The 15,305-nt window shown below is 44.3% G+C and overlaps 1 protein-coding gene across 1 annotated transcript in view; it reads right to left on the bottom strand.

Moving 5' to 3' along the window:
• The window catches only part of LOC137866350 (raftlin), a 95,418-nt gene extending 82,957 nt beyond the window's left edge, over nt 1-12,461 (bottom strand). Inside the window, exon 1 of the mRNA XM_068702173.1 lies at nt 11,824-12,461. The gene's annotated coding sequence lies outside the window, so the exon portion shown is untranslated. The remainder of the gene's footprint in view (nt 1-11,823) is intronic.
• Nucleotides 12,462-15,305: the final 2,844 nt, after the last annotated feature.

Raw genomic sequence — 15,305 nt, 5'->3', positions numbered from 1 at the left:
ACAACCGTGGAAGAAGAGGAGCCCTTAAAGAGCCGGCGCCATGGACGCCGCCTCACCCCAAATGGTTTGTGACAGCATCACCGCCACTCTCCAGCGGCTGCGTCTGGGAGCAGGTGACATCCCATTGTGTGCCGCTGATTAAACTCAAGGATGGATGGATGGATGGATGGATGGATGGATGGATGGATGGCGGTGGTGGTGCCCTCCCCTTCCCTCCCCCTTCCCTCCCCCTTTCCTCCCACCTCGGCTGATGAGGAGCCCTCTCTATTATGCTCCCTACTAATTACAGAACGATGCAGGGCCTTGACTGGAAACCACGAATCCAAGCCGGACATGATGTGAAGAAGGGCCGGGGGGGGGGCGGAAAAGGAAAACGAGCAGACGGGGGCTCCGTTAATGAGGTGAGCAGCAAGAATGGAAAAGGTGAGAATCAATCAAGGGAGAGAGCGGAAATGGGGGTGGCCGGGTTGCAGATTGTTAGTCAGAAAAGGGGGGAGGGGGGGGGGGTGTAATGCATGGTAATGCATGGCAAGTAGAGTCTGAAGAGAAAGAAAAAGACAATTAGAGTCGGCTGAAAAGGGGGTGATCATCAACACACAGCGAGGGAGACGGCCGAGTGAAAGATGAGGCGGGAGATTCATTACGTTTCTCATGAAAGCCAGTGTTTCCAGTGGCACTTACATTTAATGTCTTTGTTGGGCTTTATGAATTCACAACGTGCATCACAATCATATCTCAGAGCGGCTCCCCGAGACGGACCACGGGCTGATGGACTTGTGATTAATACCGGAGGAACACGCAGTCCTGCGGCCGCTGCAAGCCTCTCTCTCCGTTTGAAACTTCAGAAGGCTTCTAAATGCTCTTTGTACGCGTCTTCAGATGTACCGTGGAGTTGTGTCTTTGCCTTTCTGCTCGCGCCAGGCAGGACTGATGTCTTGCTTCCGTTTTTCAAGAACAAAAAAAAAACAAAAGCTGAAGCAGAGGCTGGCGTAGTCAAAGCCCCTAAAAGCGCTTCAGTCCCCCCCCCCCCCCCTTAAATTGTCACTCAGGACTGCGCTGCACTGTGCTGCAGTTCACGCAGCTTCACAAATGGCTCTGCCATCAAAGAAAACAGGGTAAGAAAAAAATATATTAATAAAAAGCTAGAATTTTTCCACCGTTGCCTACAGTTACTTGTAAATAGCTTTTACCCCCCCCCCCCCCCCCCCCCCCTACCCTGGAGAGAGAAGGAACAACAAGAGGGAAGGCGAGGCTCTGTCATGTAGTCTACAAGAGCCTGAGAAGAGGTACTCAGAACAATAGGATATGGGGGGGGGGGGGCTTTGAGGGAGGGCTGGAAGGAAAACAAAGTGGATGAGGAAAAAAAAAAAATGGAGGTGCTTGTATTTGCATAGCTCCTTGAGACCGAGGAAGGAGGAGATGTGAGGCCAAGGCGAACACGAGTATTTTTAGAGCTGAACTGACGGATGAAATGTGAGATGTTTATGATTTTTTGAGTCGCTGTTTCTTGCCTCCAACCTCTCCTCTGAGGTGGGAGCTCCGGGCGGTTGCAGCCCCCACAAAGCCCCTCAGCTCCTCTACACCCTGTGTTTTCTTTTTTTTTTTGGAGGGGGGGGGGGAGAGAGATTGGCAGGCGGGGAGTCAGGGATGCTTGACATGGTAGACAGACTCTGGGTAGCTCAAAAAATAACAGGAAGAGGGCCATTGATTTCCCTTTTTGCTGAATTAGCAACGATTCTCTTTCCATTTTATTCTTTTTTTTTTTTGTCTCTTGCTAATGGCATTTAGAGGTTTTATTTGATAAGAGGTTTTATTCGATAGGATTCTCTCTTCGTGAGCCGAAGATTGACGTTCAGATGCTTTGTTGTAGCTGGGATGCACTTAGCTTTGGCCCTTACAACCAAAACATCCCGCAGCACTTTGTATTGTGTTGAAGACGAAGGGTAACATCGGGGAGGGGATTGTCTTTCACTGCCATGTTTTCTATCTGCCAGTCAAACTCAATTTGTCAGTTGAAGGTTTGCTTTGTGTTCCGTGCTGGCATTGATCATCTGGGTCACCTGTTGCTTCTCTGGAGGATTTAGCTTCGATATCAAAGCTGAAATAAATGGGCATTTTTTTGGGCAATCAACATATTATCACCTTAAAAAGTTGTTATTGCGACGTTAGCGATCATTCAGAGTTGTTTTTTTGACCATACAACATTAAGTCTAATGCACACATCTCCGTTTTGGTCTCCATTAACTCCTGAGGGAAATGCTACACTCTTTAGATGCTAAATGCTCCACTATGTTTGTGTTGTGCTAAGCAGGTAGCGTACTGCTGGTTTATCTCAGCGGGTTTTTTTAGCTGGAACCAGGTCCCATGACGCTGGTGAAAGATACAAACATACAAATTGTAACAGACTGTTTTTACTCCTCGGGAAAATATCCGTGTCCAACCCCTGAAGCTAGTCGCTAATCTTGTCCGTCTCCAGTTTGGTGCTCAGCCGCTAGCATACAGGTAGCAGAATGTTAACTCCTTGAGGGCCATCCACACCAATGACGAAAACTTTAACGACAACTATACATATATTGTTACAACAATTGATCAAAAGGAAACGGTGTTTGTCAAGAAGAAGAACATTTGGGAAGCAATTAGGGGGACGATTATGAATAGCTGACATTAGCTGGTAGGCTAACTAGCATTACCTCAGCTAGCCTTATGACAACTGTCTCTTCGCCTCCTTATAATCAATAATCAATGAATAATCCGGGCCGAATCGGACACAGGTTGGCACCGCTGTTTACAGAACTTTATCGTTCATCAGTGTGGACGCTCTCATCGTTATGTAGTTATTGTTCTAGGTGTGGTCGGTCGTTTATAACCAAAATAATGAGCTAAAAGAGGCTGAAAAGTACTGTAGAGCTGCAGACTTGGGTGATAATTCCTTGTTACTATAAGTAATAGTGTTGACATAATGTAGTCATTTGATCTGAAACACTTAAAAATGGAGCTTTGAATTATTATAATGAAGAATTGGAACTTTATGGTTCAGATTTTTACATTAATGTAGGAGATGATGGTACAAATGGCCATCTGATGTCTGCGCTTACAGACTTAAAGACATCACAGCACCAGCCACAAGAAGCAACTGCCCTGAGTGATTTTAATGCTGTCTGACGGAAATCTCCCCCCGTATTACAAGACCACGTTACAAGGCTTTGATAGCAACATTGCTCAGATCAAACCCAGCAGCATGGGAAGCTTCAGAGTGGATTATTGGAGGAGGACATTAATTAGGACACTGTGTTCTTGTGTTCTTCTCCATGTAGTCTCCCTTTTAAGCCCGCTCTCTTCCCCCCTCTCTCTCTCTCTCTCTCTCTCTCTCTCTCTCTCTCTCTCTTTTCCTCTCTCGCGCTTTATCTCCCTCGCCCCTCTTTGCCTTTTTTCTGACTTTTGATCTTTTTAAGCTGACAAGTGAAGTGGAGCGCTAGCAAGGCTGCGTTCGGCGGTGGGTACTGCCGTTTCAGTATCATTTGTAGTTTATTGCGAGGAGAAGAGTCGAGGGCTCTCCAAGGCAGAGTGGTTAGAGAGACCATCACGTAAAAAACAAAGAGGACAAGACCGACGCCGCAGGAAAAAAAAACAACCGCAGTGGTTGTTGGTTGAAATGATTCGAAGTACAGTGTGTTTTCCTGACAAGCAAACCTCCGGAGAGAAATGACAGAATATTGGTCATTTTTTTAAGGTCAACAACAATGGCTGAAGTAACTCGGCACAGTTTTTAAAAAAAAAGTGAAGGAGTCTTTGAGTTCATGGGTGTATTCGTCTTATGCGTTACAGCAAGAAGGAAGTGCTCCGATCAGACGGTCATGTACTGACAGTAATGGCGGCTGCTCAGTTGGTTATTTTGTATTTCAGTATGTGTTTGTGAAAATGTGATAACACAGAGATTGTCTGAGTGGCTAAAGGTGTAAAAACATGTGCTAATACAATAATTCTATTCAAAAGACAGTCACAGTTTTCACACTAGAACACACAATCCAAACTTCTATGACTTGGGCTTATTATTATTATTATTGATAACAAGTTATCCAAATTATATTATCAATAACACACACACACATATATATATATATATATATATATATATATATATATATATATATATATTACATTGTAGGGAAAAAATGGGAAATAAAATTCCAGACCACCAAAGAAAAAGTTTTTTTGACTCTTTTTGAATAATTTAAATAAGGTAATAACTTATTAATCGGTATCATCATGTAAATAATGTCCACTACTAGAACACGCAGTAAACCAGCTGTGAGCTAGTTAACGCGTAACATAAAAAAAGCTAAACTTTGCTCCAAAGGTTAACTTTGTAACGTGATACAGTGGTGGATGTGCTGTCGTCAGGCTTAGAGGACCTCAAAACTTCGGAGGTGCGTTGCCAGCTTTGTGAAATGCGTAGCGGGGCGTGTGAATCACGACTTGTGACTCTATTACTATTACCTCATTTAAATATGCACAAATAGCACAAGATGCTATATGCTTGCTCAGCGGCTGCTAAACCTTTTCTTCTCTGATGAGCTCCCGAAAAAAAAAGTAGTAATTGATCATAAGCATTAGTAGTCAAGAATATAACTGGACCTCATATATTAAATTATTCATAAATAGTGAACATGTTTGGTCGCTACCTTTCACTCACTTTTTATTGGAGAACTGCTAAATTAGACAAGTAGGACACACGCACAACACACTGCTTTAAGTATTTGTACTTTTTGGTGTAGCGTGGAAAACCCCTGCACTGTTGTGCTGGTGTGCGTGGGAGTTACCATGGTTTCGTCATCAGCAGATGGATGTAACTGTCGTGAATTAGTGCTACAGTCACACTTCTACTGTGATAAAATCTGGTCTGCTTCGATTGATTGACAGCTTTCACACCAGCTTAAACTAAACTGGGAAACGCACCAGATTTTGATTGAACTGAAGCAGAGAGGTTATGTTTCAGAGTACCAGTTGCCTGAATTTCATCGGTTTCCAAACGGGGGGGCGCTCCCCCTAGGAGGGGCCTGGAATTTTAAAAGTGAAAAGTATAAATGATGCATGGTTCTGCAGTGTCCTAGGGGGGCTTGACAATGTTTGATCTGCTAAAGGGGGGCCCTGCAGAAAAAAGGTTTGGAAATCACTGCTGGCAAAGAAGGAAATACCCAAGAGTTGTTTTTCTGGAAAGAGCACAAGGAGCGACCTATTTTGACAAAAGGTCACAGGACACACAGCCGATGTGTCCAGCAGTCTGATGTCCGGTCAAAATATCCTTCAAACTCCCTCTGAGCCTCAACGTCTGCTGCTTCTGGGTGACAGCGTCTGCTGAACATGTTAACACGCTCCCTTTGGAAATCCCCCACTCTTCCCTTTTCCTCCTTACTTTAGTCCTTACCACCTTGAATCCTCACCTAAGTGGGACAAAGAGGATGGGAGAAAAAAAGACCGACTCAAGAGAGCGAGAGAGAAAAACAATGGACACTGAGGCAGGATGTTAATGCTGTAACCTTTAGTTATTACACAGTGCTTTTAAGAGAGGGACCTCCAGTGTGTAGTTAAATATACTGTGCATGCCATTTACAAGACACTTTTGTTCAAACTGTTATAATTCACTAAAAACCCACAGTATGGGTTGAACACATTATGGTCTGCCTGTATGCGTGATGCACAGTGAGATGTTTAACACCTGCTTATACTTCTAGTGAGGGTCAGACATGAAAAGCTAACCTAGCTAGCTAGCAGCAAACATTCGCTATACGTATTTAGCAACATTTTGGCATATTTTAGTATAAATATGACCTCTTTTTTTTTAACAAGCATACAAACGGACAGAGAAGAAGTGGGTTTTGCCGCATGAGTGGCTTGAAAAGCTTCCATAGACGCTTTTACACTCAGTCTCTGTTGGAATCCATGCGTCACGTTGTAGCTAATCTCAGCGATTATGTTGCTTAGCTTTGCCAGCTTTAGTACTTTACTTGCCGAAAGACACTGTTAAAAAAACTTTATTGAGTTTAAATGGGTTTTTTTCAGCCTAGTAAGTTATTATAGATTCCCTATATGTGATCAGTTTATCCAAATAACACAGATTTGGAAATTTACGCCGACGTTTTTTGGAGAACGGGCGATAGCAGCTTGCTATTTTCAAAATGTTGTCCTCCCAGTGATGTCGTAAAAACATCGGTAGTGTAGCTGCTGGATATTCCCAAATGTCAACATTGTTTACAATGCTACTAGCGCTGAAGTGGAGGAACAAATGCAAATGTGTTCAAACCCGAAGTGGAAAAATGGGCGGGGCAGCATGAGGTGAACAGAGACACCCTCGGCATGAGGTCACACTTCATGGGGTTCACTCAAAAACGACTAATTTATGATTCTTATGAAGAATAATGAATCACTACAGTATCATGCAAATGTGATTAAATACTCATTATGCCATGATCCAGAAGAGAAGCTGCTTTTTAGAGACGAAGAGAAGAAGGAAAGGTGTGTAACATGCTCTAGGATTTGCACACTGGTCAAAAATTCTAAATCTCACAAAGCTTTGAGTTTTGTGAGTGAATGCATTATAATGCATTCAATATTTCTATGAAGATCCCATGGAAAAGATTAAATTTAGTTTTTTGGGGCCCGACGTCTCCACATCTAAACCATTACGCCCCCCCCCCCCCCCCCCCCCCCCCCCCCCCCCCCAACAAGGAGGCCATGGGTGCCAAAGGTGGAATTGCTTTTTTTTTTCAACTCGCTGAATTTGTTATATTTGCTTTGAATGCCCAAGGACGATGCATTACGGCAACGCAAGCGGGAGAAGGAAAAAAAAAAAAAAAGAAAAGAAAGGAAGATGAGGTCGTGATGAGCGAGATGGAGAGAACGGGCGAGTAAACAATAGTGTCTGTCTGAGATTTCGAGGCTCCGGGAGGCTTCGCGGTTCGCTATAGCCTCGAACCAACCTCGTCTCCGTACAGTCTCAAGGCCCGGTTGCAGTCCATCCACACACACACACACACACAAATACACTCATACACACATGCATCGAGAGAGCTATTGCCATGGGAACCAACCCCTCTAGGACTATTCCCTCCTCAGGAGAATAATAGGCACCAATCTTTCTCAACCTCTCTCTTTCATTGTCAGTTTCTCTCTTCTTTTTTTTTTCCCCCACTGTAAGCCCAAACCCCTCCTCATATCCAGGACCAGCTCCCTCTTTCCCCTCCTCCTCCCTCCCCCCCCCACACACACACACTCCTCCATGTGCAGGAGCAAACACTGGCGTCCTCCTATTCCCCTCCTCTCCTCTCTGCATGTCTTTGACAGTCATGAGTTTGATTTGTTATGCATAATCTATCCACGCTGGGATTTGTACACTTCTCACAAGTGAAAAGCAAAACATTATCTCGAGTCAACCCGCACAAACACCGCGTTGGATGTTTTCAAGCTGCAGCCAAAGAAACACGGCGAAAGAGGGATTGTTTGTCATTTCACGAAAGCAGGAGAGAGAGAAAGAGAGAAAGAGAAAGACTTGGTTAAAAATAGAAAATTCTCCGGTTGCCCTCTTTGTATTTTTTCTCTAAAACACGGAGGAGTTTGAAGAGATTCTCTCTGAGTGACTCATTGCTTTCTGTGAACTTGCTCCAGGCAGGTCATTTTTTATTAAAGCCAGCCGATGCCAAGTTCTTAGGTTTTCAGACATCCTATCGATATGTCCGTGTTGAACATTAGACAATCAATACTGCTGCAATTTTCTTGACCACCCATTACAACAAGAGTCCATTTGCCTTATAGAAATATCAAGGGGGATGTTTTGTTTTTTGTTTTTTTTTCCTCTTCGTCTCGGCTACGAGGCTAAGGTATACGCAACCGGCTGGATATTGGCTCTTTTGTCTTCCGTCTTGCCTGGAGGATTCATCCTAGGATGCCGTCTCAGGTCTAGGGCAACGCCAGAGGCTTGAATGACTTTGTATCTTCAAAAAGCACACGATCACTGTCACCCAACAGGGGAGAGAGGGGGAAATAATCTTCGCCCGAGATCTTGTAACTGAGCATTTCAGAAGGGGAAAAAAAAAAAATGTGCGACTTGCAGCGGAGGCTGCGATCAAGATGACACCTTGTCATGACAACTGCAAAACTCACACCTTATCTAGCGGTGTGCCAGTCAGCCATGTTTACTGCCTGAGGTTCATATTACAGCCAAATTGGAACAAATTACACCAAACATCTCTAAAATACAGATAACTCTGCCAACCAAATACTTATATGTTGTCATTATCTCATTTTTGTACTCGTTTATTGATTTTGCAAGAGTAAAAAGTCACCTTCCGGCAACTTTTTTTTTTTTTTTTTTAGGAATTAAATCCTCCATATGTTTGTATTTCATCATGTCCCAAATGTGAAGCTTGTTTGAGTCCCTGGCATCAAACAGGCGGAGCGTGAAATGAGAGTAGAATGAAATTCAGATGGTTTAAAAATAACTACCTTTCAATTAGATGTACCCTAAATTTTTACCAGAGTATAAAATGTTCTCGTATTTGGTTGAGTCTGTCTGTGGGTGTTTGTCTATACTTAAGGACTGGAGAGAGGAGTACACATTTTAGTTCTCACCAGCTAAGGTTTGCCAATTACCTTAATCAAATTTCACACCTCACAGGGGGATTCACTGTGCCCGGATCAGATAGCAAACATAAGTTGATTAAAAGACATGTTTGCTAAAAGACTGCAGAGAAAGAAAATCAACATTTGGCTCAGAAAACACATGAACTGACGATGACGGAAGGAAATGATTCAGAAAATAAACGAGTTTAACTCTTAATCGCGACTGCGACTGTATATGTTGTGAGAATGTTTGGACTGATTTTAAAGGGTTGCTCCACCAAAAGTACACGAAGAATATTTCCTCACATACTTTCTGAGGATTTGTGCATTAGCAGGAATATAGCACAGCGTGGACGTTTATTTGTTCTGTTTATTTAAATGTGGAAGGGCATTACAAATATATGTTTATAATTGTGACCTCTGCTGCTTCAGCTACGTCCCACAACTTAATGGCGGCGCAGTATTAAATCCGTGGAGTGTCCCTTTAAATGCTAGTGGATGAAGAGACATGAGTTTCTCCCTTTCTAATATGACATCAAGTCTGCAGTTCTAAATGTGATTAAAGCCACGAATGAAGAGTCGTGACTTTAGCACTTTCTAATAAGCCATCGCCGAACATTAGTCAGTCATTCTCAGTTATACATAATACGTTTTCAGTGAAAAGCTTTGACCATAATACCTTAAGAATACAGTTGTAAAGGTTAATAACTTGGTAATAAATGGATTTTAAGTCATGAAGCCATGAATACGTTAGAGGGGTCTTCCTGCTGAGCTAAGGAGCTAGCTAAAATGATAAAGAAAGGACAATGGGTATTGTTATTTATGGCCTTTAGCTATATATATATATATATATATATATATATATATATATATATATATATATATATATATATATATAAAAAAGCTGTAATACATGATGGAGTCACTAGGTAGAATTCATTGTAAAGGGTGTCTTATTAGATGCCGCAAGTACCACAAGTGTAATTCCATTCACTCCCATTGTGTTGCTTGGCAGCAGAAGTCTCTGATACAGATTTCACAAATGTGAGCAAATCAGATCAAAACTGTCCGGAGGGCGACATTTTTTATTTCATTTTTTCATAAAGGAAACCTTCTCTTCACCTCCTGCTCTGCGTAATGAGTCCCTTTTTTTTTTTTCCCCGACGTGACATTGTAGCGAAGCGAAGCCCGAACCACAATCACTTCCACATTTCCAACATTCGAGCTGAAGAGCGGCCAATGTATGATGCAGCCATATGGGGTTTCTATATAGAGTGTTTTTCCTCTCTGTGTGTGTGTGTGTGTGTTTATGTGTGTGTGTGTGTGTGTGTGTGTGTCTATGTGCTCATGTCATGTGCATGTGCAGCATATATGCACGCTCACGAGTGGTGCTGCATGTGTTCTTTGCACGTCATATTCACCTCACTCACCCTGTGATATACACACTTGACATAGAGTTCAGCACCGGGCTGTTTTTCTTCCCCTGTGCAGGTGTGCGTTCGTGTGTAATGTGTGCAATTACAGTGTGCTTTTGTCGGGGGGGAAAATGTGTTTTTCTTCCGTATCTGTGGATTTTGTACGTCATGCGTTCAACATCTGATGGTGTCTTTTTCTTTTGTATGTTTGAGAGGCTACACGTGAACGTGTGTGTGTGTGTGTGTGTGTGTGTGTGTGTGTGTGTGTGTGTGTAGATGTGTGAATTTGTGCAGCCTGTATCATGTTTCAGTGTATTTGCAGGGCTGCCCACATGCTTTTTTTTTTTGGTGATGCCTCTCGATGTGTGTATGCTATCCACGCTATACATGTATCTTTGTGAGGACCAATTTGAATATTAGACCTTCAGAGTGAGGATATTTTGGGAAAGTGAGGAGATTTGGGCCATTCCTCACTTCTTCAAAGGCCTGTTAGAGGGTTCAGCCTTGATTTTTTGAAGGTTCAGGATAGAAAGCGTTTGAGGTTAGGCATTTAATTGTGATGGTTAAGATTAAAGTAATGGGAATGCATTATGTCAATGAGTGTCCTCACAAAGGTAGAAGTACAAGGGTGTGTGTGTGTGTGTGTGTGTGTGTGTGTGTGTGTGTGTGTGTGTGTGTGTGTGTGTGTGTTTGAGAAACAGACAGACTGAGACCGAGGCAACTCCTGACCCACCAACACTGTAGAGCGAACGCAGCCCGACGCTCCACAGCTCACCAGCTGGAACTAATTAACAGCAGTTCAGTCAGACTGAGCTCTCTCACTCACTTTCTCTCTCTCTCTCTTACACACACACACACACACACACACACACTTTTCCCCTCTTCCCCCGGCTTTTCCTCTCTCTCATGCCCTCGTCTTCCTCCTCCCTGACACCCCCCCCCCCCCCCCCCCCCTCCCACGCCCTTCCTTCACCTCCTGCCATCGCTCAACTTGTTTTTCCCTTTAAACCTCCTCCTGCACGCACGCTTGGACGAACTCGTGTACCGGAGCACATAGTCGAAGCATGTAAACATTCACTTGTACAGACAGACACGGATATATAGGCACGCATGCTGCACACACGCACACACACACACACACACACACACACACACACACACACACACACACACAGGGAAACCCATACTTTTAACCTTCATCCGTACAGTATAGCTCACAAATCACCCACCCTCTCTCTCTCTCTCTCTCTCTCTCTCTCTCTCTCTCTCTCTCTCTCTCTCTCTCTCTCTCTCTCTCTCTCTCTCTCTCTCTCGCGCTCCACTAGTGGGAGTGGCGTGATACTGTACGCCAGACACATCTTGAAACACCGTCAGGGTCTTTGATTTGATCCAGGTAGACATTTTTGACATTCTCAGCGCCGCTCTGTACCATCCATCCCGCATGTGACTTCAAAACAACCAGACCTATTGATGTGCATAATGAATGGCCAGAGTGAGTGTGGTCGTGTGTGTGTGTGTGTGTGTGTGTGTGTGTGTGTGTGTGTGTGTGTGTGTGTGTGTGTGTGTGGTAGCAGTGGATTTAGAGCTTGTTGTTGAACACACCGCTCCGAAGCCAAACTTGTGGCTTGCGGCGTCGTCTCTAATGAATCAACCCTCTGTGGTGAAACAATTCGCCACCGAGCATTTCAAGTTTACTGAGAGGCTTCATACACACGCTCGCACATCTGTTCCCGAAGTTCAAATTCATACACATGTTGAGGAGCTCTCGCACGAGCGTGGAAGCAAAACGTACCTGTTTTTTTGGGTTGTTTTTTTTTGCGAATCTCGTTGAAAAAAGTTCACTGCTCGGACGCGGAGGCAGCAACCGGGGCAGCAGAGAAACGCATTCTACCGGGAAGGAGTGATGGGACGACGGGTTCAGATCCTGTCCGGCGAGCTCACCGAGGAGGCTTGCTTTGGCTTGGAGGAAAACACAATCCTCCGGGGCGGGCAACAGAGGAACCAGAGCGTCTGCAGGCTTCAGCAGCGGCAGCAGCGGCAGATCCAGCGGTTTGCTTCGTCTTCCCCCCCCTCTCCACCTAACGGAGCTCAAACACACTTGTAAGCTCAGTGTGTCTAGGTCATGCTCAAAGTATGCCTGTGTACCGATGTTCTGCAAGCTCAGGGAAACCACATCCTGTCACATATTTACCTCCCTCCCCTGTCTCCTCTTCCCTTTTCAATCTATCTGTCTATGCGCGCTCTCTCTCTCTCTCTCTCGCTCTCTCTCTCTCTCTCTCTCTCTCTCTCGCTCTCTCTGTCTCTCTTTCCCTGTGTCTTTCTCTCGCTCCCCCGTGATTGTCTGAAGCAACTGAGCGCTCTGACCCAGCGTCTGTTCTGCACAGCCTCTCTGCCTCTCTGCCTGTCTCTCCGGCAGCCGCACCAGTTCCACTCGGCTGACTGAAGAATCCATCTGAGGAGAGGAGAGGAGAGAAGAGGAGAAGAGAGGAGAGAGGGGAGGGGAAGGGAGAGGATAGAGGGAGGTGAGGAGGGGGCTTTGCTGGGAAATACCAGAGTTGGGGAGAGGGGGGGGGGGGGGGTTGTTTAGGGAGTGAAGGACTAAAAGAAAGATGGGCGGGCAGAAATAGAAATCGATAGTTTGTTTGAGAGCGAGAGATGGAGAGAAGTAGAAAATAAAGCAGTAGAGTACTGTGTCACATAGTCGATACACATGAAGTGTCTTTGGAAGCTGGCGATAAGTTTGACTAAAAAAAAGGGTAAGGGGTACGGATGGTTGTTTCGTTGAATAGTGTGTGTGTGTGTGTGTGTGTGTGTGTGTGTGTGTGTGTGTGTGTGTGTGTGTGTGTGATCCCGAGTACTTCACTCCTCTATGCATATTTAATACGTCTGGGTCAGGACCCCTTATAGCTCTGTATTCATTATTTAAGCCAGTTTGTGTAAAGAACCAGCGCTCTGGTGAAACACAAGACTTCTGTTGCATAAACTGTGATTTCCACCACAACAACAACAACAACAACAACAACTACCACCGCTACTTCAACAACAACAGAGTATCCTCGCTCGAGGCAATCTCTGCTGACATCAAGTTTCCGTCACTGTCTGTCTGCCCCATTAACTCTCTGCGATGCTTAAAGTCTATTGATGGGTACGGTGCATGACCGTACGGTTTGACCCCTGGATGGATGTTTTGTGCCGACTGTCTCGTACAGAATTTGATGACTCCGTTTTGATTTCTTCAGATTCAGGTAGTTTAAAGCAGCTACAATCAATATTTTGATATTAGCAATCAGTCACATGTGACTACGAGTGTGTGAAAGCGGTCCCTAATAATGAGACTTCATTCAAATCTGCGGTGCTCCTCGGCTCTACAGAGCGTTTCAGCGTCTTTCAGCTCTTTGTTTGGGTTCATTTTTGGGCTCATTGTTTGGGCGTGGCCACTCCCAACCATCCATTGGCTTACCTGGATTACATACAAAAATTGATTTTGTGCGTATATTTTCGGAGGTAAAGCTACGAACAGTGTAAGAGAACAGCCTGTATACCGTTTCGGTTCACTCTTACGGATCTCACTGCATTGATTTCGGGCCACACCAGGGAGAGGTGTTCAGTGAAAAGAGTCTGAAAAGTGCAACAAAAGATCTACCTGACAGAGCTGCGGAGACATGTCGTCTTGTTGATCTGCACCCTCTGCATCGTCACGCATAGACACAGTTATCATGTGATACATATGTTCTTTCATTTATAATAACAATTAAAAAGCCTTTTAAATCTTGTAAATAATCGGTTTTAAATATATCTAACAATCTAACAAACATTAATGTGGTAAAAAGTGGGAATTTGAACAATGGCGCTCATCAGAAATCATCCACTTTACAAGCTGAGAATAGAACACGGTTGAATAAAAGGCGAGACAAAGGTTGACTTGCTTTTTGATGAGTTGCCATAATTACTGGTGGAGAGCTCCACGTTGTGTGATGTGTGATTAGACTATTCTTACACATTGTGCTCGTGACATTGGGCTCTTCTCAAAGTCATTTTTTTCAGCCTCGTGGCGGGATCCACTCGCTGCCTTTTCAAGAAGAGAGAAGTTGCAACGAGAATCTCCAGGCTGCAAATTAATGACACGTCTCTTTTTAAGAGATGTCCTGCCTCTGTTTGCTGTCACATCAGGAGCCCCATTAGACTTTAATCACCCCTCCTGAGCGGAAAACTGCCAACATGCGTCTAGATCTGGGCAACGTGCGTCTGATTTTTGGAAGGGCACACTTCAGCGTTAGACCGCCATCGCATGAGAAAGGTTCAGCGCTGGAAGGGAAAAGGGCCGTTCGGGCAAATCGTATCTTTTAAAACAACCGTGGAGAGACCTGAGGTTGGGAAAGAACAAAAGAGAGGGGAAATTATTGTTAACGTTGTGGGGAGATGCTTGACTGGTTTATCAAGAAAAATTAAACAGATGCCAAAAATGCTGAAGCCGTCCTGGGGCTGAGGCTTGAATGACACTAATGATCACCCACAGTGTAATTACCAACATGCTGCAGCTTTAGACAGTAGATAAAATAAAGCATGCCAAAAAGTTAATAATAAAAAAACAAAAAACATGCACACGTAGGAAGATGACATTTACATGATGCCACTGTCAAATGTTACTCATCAGTGGTTTTATTGTTCAGGTCCAAATTAGGTGCGTTTAATGTTCTGTAACTTGGTGGAAACGTCGACCCTGCTGGTAAAACGGACACAAAGCGCGCGCGCTGCTGAATGTCCCGCTGTGGGACAGCTGAAACGGGACGAATAGTGTGAGAGGAGTTGCGAAGATGGAGAGCCAAGCATATAGTGTTTGTGGAGCCAACAGTCTTCTTACACGAGCGGCCGAGGACGCGACCGATTGGACGGGTGTGTGTGTGTGTGTGTGTGTGTGTGTGTGTGTGTGTGTGTGTGTGTGTGTGTGTGTGTGAGTGGAACAAAACGCATCCCAAAGTGAGGCTCGTCGTCCTGCTCACTGTGTCTTTCATATGAAAGGTTTCATACATCGTTTAGTCTTTGGTCCTCTGCTGCTTCCGCCGCTCCTCCGTGACTAGAGGTGTGGCAGCGCCCCCTAGTGTTTACGGTGGAAAGTGAGTCATTTCAAAATGAGTCAAATTGTGTCTTATTGGAGTCTGTGTTGCACGTTTCTATTAGTACCTGATATTGAAGCATAATGCCATGTTTGGTACATGTTATCTTTACATCCCCATTTTGTAATTTCTCCATGTGCCTGTACCCTGTTTCAATAAA

This window comes from Cebidichthys violaceus, unplaced genomic scaffold, assembly GCF_023349555.1.
Source record: "Cebidichthys violaceus isolate CVI_PGR_0920_01 unplaced genomic scaffold, fCebVio1.0.p SCAF_81, whole genome shotgun sequence".
Taxonomy (NCBI): Eukaryota; Metazoa; Chordata; class Actinopteri; order Perciformes; family Stichaeidae; genus Cebidichthys; species Cebidichthys violaceus.
This window is presented reverse-complemented; position numbering and strand designations above follow the sequence as displayed.